This window comes from Cavia porcellus, unplaced genomic scaffold (assembly GCF_034190915.1).
Source record: "Cavia porcellus strain 051 isolate PalLab524CR breed Dunkin Hartley unplaced genomic scaffold, mCavPor4.1 scaffold_177, whole genome shotgun sequence".
Taxonomy (NCBI): domain Eukaryota; kingdom Metazoa; phylum Chordata; class Mammalia; order Rodentia; family Caviidae; genus Cavia; species Cavia porcellus.
Genome location: NW_026947660.1, coordinates 236,428 through 248,621, shown reverse-complemented (window position 1 = coordinate 248,621; position 12,194 = coordinate 236,428). Strand labels below are relative to the sequence as shown.

Here is a 12,194-nt window from a genome sequence, read left to right as displayed (position 1 = left end):
TTATATGACTTTTTCATTTCATGTGTTTATAGGAATATGTTTTGTTTTGTCTTGCTTTGTTTTGTTTCTCCCTTTAATATAGAAAGGATAGAAATACATGTAGAGACTCATGCATGTGTAGAACCTATAAACAATTTATGAGAACTGATCTTATAATGCATGATGAAATGAACAACTACTTTGAAGAAAAAGAGACACTACAGTATGTAGGGAGCTGAGTGACAGGCATTGCTGCCTAGATGTCTCTCTCTCTCTCTCCTATGGGCACTGCGTCTGCCTACATTAACCATAATCCTCTTCTGCTTACGTCACTTATCCGGATGTGATGGTAACCCTGTTGTATTCATCTGTTTAACCTTTTCCTGTCCCAGCTCCCGCCCTTAGCCTATAAAAGGTGTGATTATTTTTCTGAATAAACCGGAGGCTTGATTGGGTTAACATCAACTTGCCTTCGTCTCTTTTTGTCTCCCCTATGTCTTTTATTTAATCCCTGTTTCCCCTCCAGGAGTTCTGAACTTGTTGATCTGCAGGCCGGATCAAGTGGCGCTCAGCATGGGAGCTCCTGGCACGGAGAAGTTAACGAGGGAGCCGTTCAAGAGACAGCCGGCTTAAACCGAAAGTGAAAGCAAATTGAACCAGAGACCTCGGCCGAGGAATGAGTAAACTGAATCAAGGATTAAAGCTTAAAGCAACAGGACATTAAATCAAGTGCCGAGACCTGCGCAGACGACTACCCAACGTCCTGCCCGAGTCACGGTGAGTGAACGGCAACCCCATTTCCCTTCCCCGACATGGGTCAAGTATTGAGCGAACATGAAGTGTTCGTCAGAGGCCTTATAAAGGCATTAAAGACAAGAGAGATAAGGGTTGAAAAAAAAGAATTATTACAGTATTTTCAGTTTATTCATAAGGTTTGCCCTTGGTTCCCCCTAGAGGGTTCTATAGATACCAAGAGGTGGAATACAGTAAGAGATGTTTTAAAAGATTATTATAGAGTTTTCGGTCCAAAAAAGGTTCCTGTGACCACCTTTATATATTGGAATTTAATTTCTGAGCTGCTTGCCCAGAGGCATGCAGACCCTCAGGTTGAGGAGACAGTTGCACTGGGTGAGGCTGCCTTGCGCGACTCCCTTAAATCTACCTCAAAACCGTCCTCAGAAAAATTTGAAGCCACTGATTTCTCAGATGCAGAGAATGATGGCCTGTTAGAGGTCCTTGTACATGGTGATCTGCCACCACTTCCACCTGTTGACATGATCAGCAGGTCCCAGGATGGCAGCCCGCAACTCCCTGTGCCTCCATGGCAAATAGGGGATTCATATAAACCTTTAGAAACAACCTTAACTCTGAAAAGCTTGCAGCCGCAAGGCAGCTGGTGCAGGACCAGTTAGATGCAGGCCACATTGTTCCTAGTAATTCCCCTTGGAACACACCTATCTTTGTTATCCGGAAAAGGTCAGGAAAGTGGAGGCTGCTACAAGACCTTAGGGCGATAAATAAGACAATGGTCTTAATGGGGCCCCTACAGCCAGGCCTCCTCTCACCCAGTGCCATTCCTTTAGGGTTTTTTAAAATTGTCATAGATCTTAAAGATTGCTTTTTCTCTATTTCTTTACACTTCATTACTTCCAAAAACTATTGGGAGATATTAATTGGCTCATACCATTTTTAAAACTAACTAAACATGATTTACAGCCCCTTTATGCGCTGCTTCAGGGAGACATAGATCCAACTTCCCCCCGAGAGCTTACACCTGATGCCAGGAGAGCGCTCAGTAAAGTAGAAGAGGCTATTGCTCAACAAACTGTTTCCTTTATGGACTACAATGAGCCTTTACAGTTTCTCATTTTTAATACAAAGCTTTGCCCTACAGCAGTGTTCTGGCAACAAGCTCCCCTCATGTGGGTCCATTTACCAGTCTCTCCAAAAAGAACACTTTTGCCTTATTTACAAGCTGTCTCAGACCTAATAATCCAGGGTAGAAAGCAGGGAAAATGTTACTTTGGCAAAGAACCAGATATTATCATTCAACCTTTTACAAAAGACCAAATAGATTGGCTACTTCAGAGTACTGAAGTGTGGCCTATTGCCTTAGCTTCCTATTCAGGGACTATTGACAATCATTACCCTCCAAATAAGCTAGTTGACTTTGCTAATCGTCACTCATTTATATTCCCTAAAGTCACAGCTTCACAACCCCTTCCAGGTGCCCTGGTTTTATTCACTGATGGCTCATCCTCCGGAAGGGCTGCTTATGTATCTCAAGACAATGTTTCTAACCTCCAGGCAGATACTTCCTCTGCACAATTAGCAGAGTTAGAAGCTATTCTTGCAGCTTTTGCTGCTTACTCTGACCAACCATTTAATTTGTATACTGACAGTGCTTATCTTGCCCAGTCTGTTCCATTATTAGAGACTGTTGCTACTATATGTCATGCTTCCCCAGCTGCAAATCTGTTCAAACAATTACAATGCTTCATATGGCTTCGGCGTCATAAGTTCTTTATCGGTTATCTGCGAGCTCATTCCAACCTCCCAGGGCCTCTTGCCCAAGGAAATCATTGGGCTGATGTTGCTGTACGAGCACAGGTTTTTATGGCTCAGGACTCCAAGGTGTCTGAGGCCCAACAAGCCCACCAGCTACATCACCTCAATGCTCACACCCTCCGCCTTCTCTACAAAATTACCCGTGAGCAAGCCAGACAAATTGTAAAAAATTGTCCATCTTGTGCTATCCACTCACCTGTTCAACACCTAGGAGTCAACCCTAGAGGTTTAATTCCTAACGCCTTATGGCAAATGGATGTTACCCATTTCAATGAGTTTGGCAATCTAAAATATGTACATGTCATTATTGACACTTATAGTGGCTTCATTTTTGCCACTCTCCAGACTGGAGAAGCTGCTAAACACATTATAGCCCATATGCTGTCAGCCTTCTCAGTTCTGGGATGTCCTCAACAGCTCAAGACCGATAATGGCCCTGGCTATACCAGCACCTCCTTTGCTCAATTTTGTAAAAGTCTTAATATCCTCCACACTACAGGTATACCTTATAATCCTCAGGGACAAGGCATTGTTGAACGTGCGCATCGTTCTCTTAAATTCACCATAGATAAAATAAAAAGGGAGACATGGTACCCCACCCAGGGGTCCCCTAGAAATGTCCTTTCACATGCTCTTTTTATTTTAAATTTTCTGACCCTGGATGCTTCAGGCTGCTCCGCAGCATCTCGGTTTTGGCATACTCAGACTCAAACACGGTTTGCATCTGTTTTATGGAGAGACCCACTAACCAATGTGTGGAATGGCCCTGATCCAGTCCTTATCTGGGGACGAGGTTCAGTGTGTGTTTACTCTCAACAAGATAGAGAAGCTAGATGGCTACCTGAACGCCTCGTAAAGCAAGTAGACAGTTCTTCAAAGACCCCATGTAACACCCAGGAATAATGTTATTTCCTGAGGCACAATCCCCTGTGTTCTCTTACAGGTGACACATCTCCCTGGAGCCTTATGCTGCTTAACCAGCCTTCTTGAGCCACACCACACCCATGGTGGATTTTGACCCCTGCCAAACAGACTGCAACTGCTGACAGCCATGCACGGAACCCCATGACTGCGGAAGAGGCTCTTCTCGGTCTGGAGGAACATACGCCAGCCAAATAGACTGCATCCAGTGTTATTCAAGGCATGCTCCAAGACACAGGAGAATGACTTCATACAGAGACACCAACAAATGGCTGTCAACCCCTTCTCCTTGATTTTGGGGGGGGAGTTTTTCCCTTACCTAGTCCCCCTTTTGGGTCCCCTAGCTGACCTATTGTTTCTCATTTCTGTGAGTCTTGTATTTTTCAGAGGATTATGATGTTCATTATTAACCGGATAGACGCATTTATGGCAAAGCCCATTCAGGTACACTATCATCAGCTGGAGTTGGCAGATCAACAAACCTACAGGGAAGGAATTCCCACGAGTGGCCCATATGATGATGCGGCCTGACTGCCCTGGGGCAATGGACAGGCAGTCAGAGACGGGCAACTAGGACATGCATGTTAATTCCAACGGCCACCTAAGACAGGCACAGGACCAACTGCTGTTCTGCAAGCCCATGACAGGTAAGGCCTGGTTGGGTTCATGCAATGAGGTCCTTGACCTAAGACAGACGCTGTCCTCACAGGGCCTGCCATACTCTTAATTAAATAATATAAAAAGGGAGGAGATGTAGGGAACCGAGTGACAGGCATTGCTGCCTAGATGTCTCTCTCTCTCTCCTATGGGCACTGCGTCTGCCTACATTAACCATAATCCTCTTCTGCTTACATCACTTATCCGGATGTGATGGTAACCCTGTTGTATTCATCTGTTTAACCTTTTCCTGTCCCAGCTCCCGCCCTTAGCCTATAAAAGGTGTGATTATTTTTCTGAATAAACCGGAGGCTTGATTGGGTTAACATCAACTTGCCTTCGTCTCTTTTTGTCTCCCCTATGTCTTTTATTTAATCCCCGTTTCCCCTCAAGGAGTTCTGAACTTGTTGATCTGCAGGCCGGATCAACAGTACCCAGTGCTGATCACATAGTATCATGATGTAAAGTCCAGCAATACTATTATTCTTTGTTCGGAGTGATTTTAGCTTGCTTTTGTTTGTTTAATCTTAACAGACATGAAGATATGGATAACTGCATGTATGTTTAAGTGTACAGGATTGTTAACCATATTACTAAGTTTTTGTTGGATAGTGGAACAGAATTGTTTGCAGTCTCACTGTTTGAATGTCCACTTTGTATGCTTCACTTTTGTAACTTGAACAACTATTTGTAAGAGGAAACATCTAACTATCAACTAGTGATTTCTTACGGTTTATTTTTTCTTTGAAATTCTGTATTACTTCTACCCTTTTTCTCTTTTGTTGTTTCTTTAAATAAAATTTTTTAAAATGCACTTGAAAAAAATTCCAGAAGTCTCCATTTATTTCAAATTCATGGAACTACCTCCTTTTTTGCCTTTGCATTTTGTTCTTTGGGTCCAAATGCTCTGTACTACTTACAGTCCTTCTTTAATATATTTTTTAAAAGACCAATTTGTTGTTAACTACTTCCATATTATGTAAATAGTGCATCCATGTGGAGACTATTACATCTGAGTAATGCTAAGGTAATCTCTGTATGCTCAGTCAGAGGGTGCTTTAATCCTGCTGTATCCCACTAATAAAATATGGATATTGTTAGAAATCTTTGCACTCAGTACTTCTATCAAAGGATCCCAAAATAATACGTAACCATTAATTAAGCTATTCAACAATCCTGTGAGCACACTGTGTGTTTTTCTCTTCATTTTAAAGATAATTTAACTAAAGAAAAATTTAAAGGCTAGATATATATATGTATATATATATATATTCATATGTAATGTATACATAAGTTATTGCATAGGATATAAAATAAATTAGAAAACAACTGGAGAATTAGAATTAGGCCTAATCCCCTTAATTTATTTGTGCCTCTAATATACACTGGTGAGTAATTCATCCCGGTTTTTCCAAGGCTAGGTTGATTTTAGCACTGAAAATCCTAGGTCTTGGTAATTTCCTCAAACACAGTTGAACTTAAACATTTGGATAACGTAATACTTTCTGGTTTTTATGTCCAGGCAATTATAAAAAGTTATAAAAGTTGACTCTAAAAGTCAGAAATTCCATTAGTTAAGCAGCCCCAGCACTCTGGGAGACTGAGGAAGGGAGCTTGCAAGTCCAAACTCAGCCTGGAAAACTTAGTGATTTAGCAAGACCTTGTCCCAAAACAAAAAATAAGGAAAAAGGCTGGGATCATAGCTTGAGTGTGAAGGCCCCGGGATAAATCTCCAGTGTTGGAAAAATAATAATAATAAAATAAAATAATACATATAAAGAAGCTGAGAGTGTACTCAGCAAAAGAGTGAGTGCTCAGAATAAAGGAGGCTCAAGGTGATCCTCAGCACAATAGATAAGTAGATAGACAGACAGATAGGTAGATAGATCGATCGATCGATCAATAGATAGATAGATAGATAGATAGATAGATAGATAGATAGATAGGCAGGCAGGCAGAATATAAAACATGCAGGGAAACTGAGTTGACACAGTGTGGTGCAGGTGAATTTTAAGTACCCTACAGACTCATATGTTAAATTTGTAACACCTACCCAAGAAGGAAATAGTATGTAGAGGCAGAATCTTTAAAGAGAATTAAATTACAAAGGGTCATTAAGATGAGCTCCTATCCAATTTTTCTGGTGTCTTTATGAGAAGAGATTATACAAAGGGAAGATGTTATTAACACAGAGAGACATGATGGCCCTCTGCAAGCCAAGGAAAGCCTGTCCTGCCAATGACTTTGAATCCCTGAGATCTATAGAGGATAATGTTTCTCTGGCCTCTGCATCCACCTGTGGGATGTGGCTATGGAAGCTGTAGGTGACTATTGCACGTTATATTTCTAAAACATGATCAAGATACTATAGAAAAGGACAAGCTAGAGAACAAATCTCATTCTTGGAACTTAAAAATACAACTGCCAAAATAGGACCCAGTATCAGCCTGGGAAAGAGCTCAGTGATGGAGCAGTTACACTCTTGCAAAACGTCTAGATTCCATCCCTATTACCCTTCCCCACCACACACACACACACACACACACACACACACACACACACACACACACACACAATCTTGGGGTATAGAATAAGAAAATCTTGCAAAATACTGGACCAAAAGATGTTAAATAAAAAATAGAAAAGTTAAGGAATACTTCCTACAAAAACAAACCAACTGAAGAATATTTCAGAAACAAAGAATAGCAAAATAAGAGAAAAAGCTAAATGAAGGAAAAAGCTGCCTTCAAGTTGAAAAGGTTTGCTAGGCATAGTGGCACACACCTATAATCCCAGCACTCAGGAGATTGAAGCAGGAGGATCACTGTGAGTTTGAGGCCAGTCTGGCTACAAAGTGAGTTTAAGGCCATCCTGAACTGCATAGCAAAAACTTGTCTTTAATTTTTTTTGAAAAAAATTTGTTGGGTGCAGAGCACTATGAATGAGTAAAGTAGAATAAAATAGAAAATTAAAACCTACATACATTAATAGGGGAGTACAAAGATAAACCCTCAAAGCTTGTAGACATAGTCTCTCTCTTGCCCTCTCTCTCTCTCTCTCTCTCTCTCTCTCTCTCTCTCACACACACACACACACACACACACACACACACACACAGAGATGTCACCATCAAATGAGTGGGATCCAGGCAAGCCTCATTTTTCTTATAAGCAACAAAATTCAAACAGAAAATGTTTCAAACCCAGCTATCAATTAGGTTGAAGGCTGATCACAAACATTTCAAATATGCAAAGATTTGGAAATTTACTCCAATTGTACCCTTTCTTAGTTACTTAAATACATTCTCTAGAAAAATAAAGAAATAGAAATCCATAGTCCAATCAAGAAGAGAAATGGGAGAAAAAAACACAGAATGGTATTTATCTAACGGTTTTAAAAGAGAAATTCATGGGCTATGGTTATAGATTAGAGGTGAGCACTTGGCTACCATGCTTGAGGCTCTGGATTCCATTACCAGCACTGAAAGAAAAATGAAAGAATTTCTTTATTCAGAAAGAAAAAGGAAGGCCATTTGAAACCACAGAGAAAAATGTTGTACAAGGAGATAAATGTATACTACTTGCCTGTCAATTAAAAACATTTAAATACAATAATAGAAATAATTTTATTGATTTTCAACTTTTATGATCAAACTCTAACAAAAGAAGGCAGATTTCATCATTATTGTTCAAGAAGGAGTAAGTACTAGCAGAGTAGAAATTTGGGCAATCTCTAAAATAGGCCACAAAGGAGTTCATTTAAAATTTCAGGATTAGGCAACAGAAGATTAAAAAGTCAGTGAAACATATTGTCGAGGCAAGAAGAATATAGTTATAGAAGAAAAATTAAATTCACAACAGTCATAGCAGGAAGTCAACAGATAACGTCTAATGTTGATCTATCCATCAAAAAGGTTGGTATAAGCATATTCTCTGCCACCAGGCCAGGCCAGCAAATTCACTTGAGATTAAAGCAGCCTTAGGAGTTCAGATTCAGCAGGCATGTAGGAATGTCTGATGTATATTTACCATCTCAGCAACCCAGGGAGCAACACTGCAAAGTTCTACTCCCTATAGATGATATCACACAAAATCAACATATTTCACAAAGTAATATAACATAGACTACTTGCTCACATATTTACTGAGCATATGTAAGCTACATAACATATGCTGACTCACAAGCAAACAGAAGGCCTTGGTGAATAACCTGGGCCCAGCCACCTAGGGTTCCCTGAGCACACAGCATATAATTTAGGGATGTATGGAAATAACAACCAAAGTTATAAGTTTTGAACTTTACAAAGGGGCCAGAGATTTAAAAACCAAGACAAAGGACTTTTATTTATTTTAGGCCCTAGCTCTAGGTTTTTAAAAATAGCATATTTATCAGTTTCACTTCAAAACATTTAATATAAGTAATGAAATGAGTCTAGAGCCACCAAATCTACTTCTGTTTGTCTAAATTAAGTCAAAAGTTTCTTTTATGATCCATCGTGTGAAATAAAATCACCTACTTCTAAAGCTTCATCGGAGTCCAGCATAGTGGTGTGTTCCAGTAATCCCAGTACTTGGAAGGCTGAGGCAGGATCACTGTGAGTATGAAGCCAGTCTGGACTACATAGTAAGTTTAAGGCCAGCCTGTACTGAAAAGTGAGACCCTGTTTCAAAAAAAACCACCCACCAGGAGGTGTGTGTCATAATTCCATAGGGTGCGCTTAGAGGAGCAGGCTGGTAGAACTGTATGGTACCTTGCAAGTGACTCCTAAATTTGAGAACTCTCTGTTCCAGTTTTTGCTCTTCATTAACTGTATGACCTCAGGAAAGCTATTAAACTCTCTATTCTTCAGTTTCTTTGCCTGTAAAGAGAGGATGATAATAAAAGTACTTGTCTGACAGCAGTAAGGAATAATTAATGTTGTAATATATAGGATAGAAAAATGTGTGCACAGGATTGACATTAAATTCTTTTTTTCCTTGATTCTGTGTTTATGGGAAATTCATAGAAACAGAAAATTTAATGATTGACGGGATCTGGAGAAGGGAAAATGGGGAATAACTACTAACAAGTGGGGCATTTCTTTGCAGAATGATGAAAATGTTCTGTAATTAGTAGAATAAAGGTTCTACAGCTCTGTAAATACACCAAATGAACTGTACATTTTAAAAGAATGAATATTTTATGGCATGTTAACTACACTCATTTTTAAAAAGATGAATGTCCCTACTTAAACAATTGATAGGGGCTGGGGATTTAGCTCAGAGGCATAAGCGCCTGCCTTGCAAGCAGGCAGTCGTGAGTTTGATCCCTGGTACCGATAAAAACAAAAAAGACCAAAAAAAAAAATAATTTGATGTCTTCATTTCTTTTTCTGGTCACCTATTGAGTCATGGAGTCATACAAATAATTGCAACAATACCTGACATGTATAAGCCCACAGCACCAAAATATTGCTATAAAATTTCTTTTTAACAAAATTATTTACAAGTGTCAGTTAACAGTTCACATGTATTTTTTCTTGCTGTGAAACCATAAAGAGCTGAAAGTTTCTCTGAGTTTATTTTTTATCTCACAGTCATTAGTAAAACTGGTATTTCTTTAAGTGACATGTTAAAACAAAGTTCTTCATTTTTGATATTTCAATAGCATTGTCATCTCTCTAGAAAACAAATAAAAGTATTGATCTTCCAATGACATTTAACATGACAATCTTTAAGTGATTGAGGGTAAGCTGATTGGTTATTTAATTATTTATTTATGACATAAAATTCTTAAAGCCACAAAGTATGATATGATTCGAGGACAGTAAAAGTGTCCCACCATGTGCTTTTCCCTGCTGGTATGAAATGCCCTCGCTAGAGACTTTGCTGAAGACTTTATGATCTGTATAGAGTAGGTATTCTCTCAACAAGAATAACATCCTAAATTCTCATTTGCTCCAAACTTGTAGGATGTGGTCAAGTCCTTTCCAAACTCATCCATGCCTGAACACAGGGGGAGCTGAAATATGGAAGGAAGTTGATCTGCCAGGAGAAATGCATCTAAAGGGCGGTGAAGAGAAAGGAAAACTTGAGTACAGACAAACTCACAAGTTTGGCCAAGAACCCTTTTTTATATGTTTGTTTGTTTGTTTTTACTTTTACTTTTTTTGAGACAGGATCCCTGCTATGCATTTCAGGCTAACCTTGAGCACAACTCATAATTCAGATTAGTCTCAAATTTACAACAATATTCCTGCCTCAGCCTGGGATTACAGGCATGCACCACCAAATCCAGCGTAACAACCATTCTTGAACAAACAGAGCTTGGCTCCCATTCCCTGGGCCAGGGCCATTTCTGTCTAATTATTTAACCAGTACAGGCCAGGGAACTTGTGCCAGGCTGACCACAGGCTTGGGTTGTTTATTACCAGACTAAAAACCACATTGTTTCTAGGGCTGCCATGGAGTCAAGTCCCCAGGGACCGGTATATTCACATTTATTTTTGTCTAACTCCACTGGCACTGCAGTAGACTTGAATCCCAAAGCAGAATTTCCAAGCTGTCCACCCCAAAGGGCTTAGGAGGGGCTATTTGTTGTGGCAGGAAACAGCTCATAGAAACCCAACTTGCTTTGGAGAGTGGTTGCCTCCAGAGACCTTTCAGCCTCTCAAGATAGCAGCTGGGCAGCTCTGCTCTTCTCCTGTTTCCACAAGAACAGTGTCTGAGTCTGAGGGGAAGAGCCCAGGTACAAGTTAGGACCTGCTGCGAGTTGCGGTAAGAAGTCTTGATCCAACTCTGCCTTAGGAATAAAACGCTGAAGTGTGGCATTTATAAGAAGCTTTTTAAACTTCTAGGGTCACTTTGAGAGGAACACGAAAACTGGGCTGGATTTAAAAAGTCACCATCAAGCCAGCGTCTCCCCAGATCTGCGCCATGTTGTAACTTAGGGTGCTGGGGAGAAAAGCAACCCGCTTGCCTCCCTGGTAAGCAGCTGGGAGCCTACCGGTGTGTGGGCTGAAAAATATCCTGTCCCCCCTTCCCATTAGCAAATGGGAGCCAGAGGTCTGAGCATCTCTTGGGAGGTTGACCATATGTAATATAGCAAATATGGTGGATTTCCTTCTACCGTCCCTTTGAAGGCAAATATTGTTTGATTTGTTCTGATTAACTGTACAGCTCTATTTATTGTTCTGTTTTGATAAGTTTTATATTGTTCTGTATTAGGTTTGACTTTGCTATACCTTATTGAAAGGACAACTATTGTGAAGATAACGAGATGTACTATGGTACCTATTACTGTAGCCCCGCCAACCTGCTGTGACTTTTTCTACCAATTTCACTGCTTTGTCTCAACTAGCTTTGTTCTGTCTTATTCTGTTGTATGTTACTACCTTCAAAATAATAAAAAAAATTTTAAATCACCATCTAGATTTGCATTTAACATACAGGAAGCCTGTACATTATGGGTTGGGGTGTGGCTCAGTGGAGTGCTTGCCTAGTATGAACCAAAAAACAAAAATCTAATTAAAAAATGGTCTCACGTAGTCTCTTCCTAACACCTTCCCAGTTACAGATGGCATAAAATGAATTGAATTATTGCTCTAGGAGTCAGCACATCTGCGTTTAATCTGTTTCAGTGTTAGGTTACTCATATTATTTCATTGGACCTTACCTTCCTCAAAGAAAAATGAGGCATTAGATCATAAGTCACATGTCTTCTAGCATTTTGTTTTTCTCAGTGCTGGCAATCAACCTGGGGCCTGAACACACCAGCTGTGTAATCTACTACTGAGCAACACCCTGGCCCCAGAATGTTCATTTTCTCGCTGTTGGACCAGATGTCTTGGCACGCAGCTGGTAATCCCAGCACCAGGGAGGCTGAGGCAGGAGAATCACTGTGAGTTGGAGGTCAGCCTTGACTACATAGTGATTCAAGGCCAGTTTGAACTGTATAGCGAGATCATATCCAAATCAAGACAAAACTGACAGGTGTCTTCTCTGCGTAACAGAAAAGCAAGAGCAAAGATTAAAAGGACTTTTTGTAGGCATAGGAGGACTGCAGTAGAGTGCAAGCTCCCCTCAGCTGAC

At 40.2% G+C, this 12,194-nt stretch overlaps 1 long non-coding RNA gene across 1 annotated transcript; it reads left to right on the top strand.

Moving 5' to 3' along the window:
• Window positions 1-215: 215 nt before the first annotated feature.
• Window positions 216-4,950, top strand: LOC134475151 (uncharacterized). Its single transcript, XR_010046128.1, has 2 exons — window positions 216-756; window positions 3,491-4,950. It is a non-coding gene; the product is annotated as an uncharacterized LOC134475151 (long non-coding RNA).
• The last annotated feature ends 7,244 nt before the right edge of the window (window positions 4,951-12,194 follow it).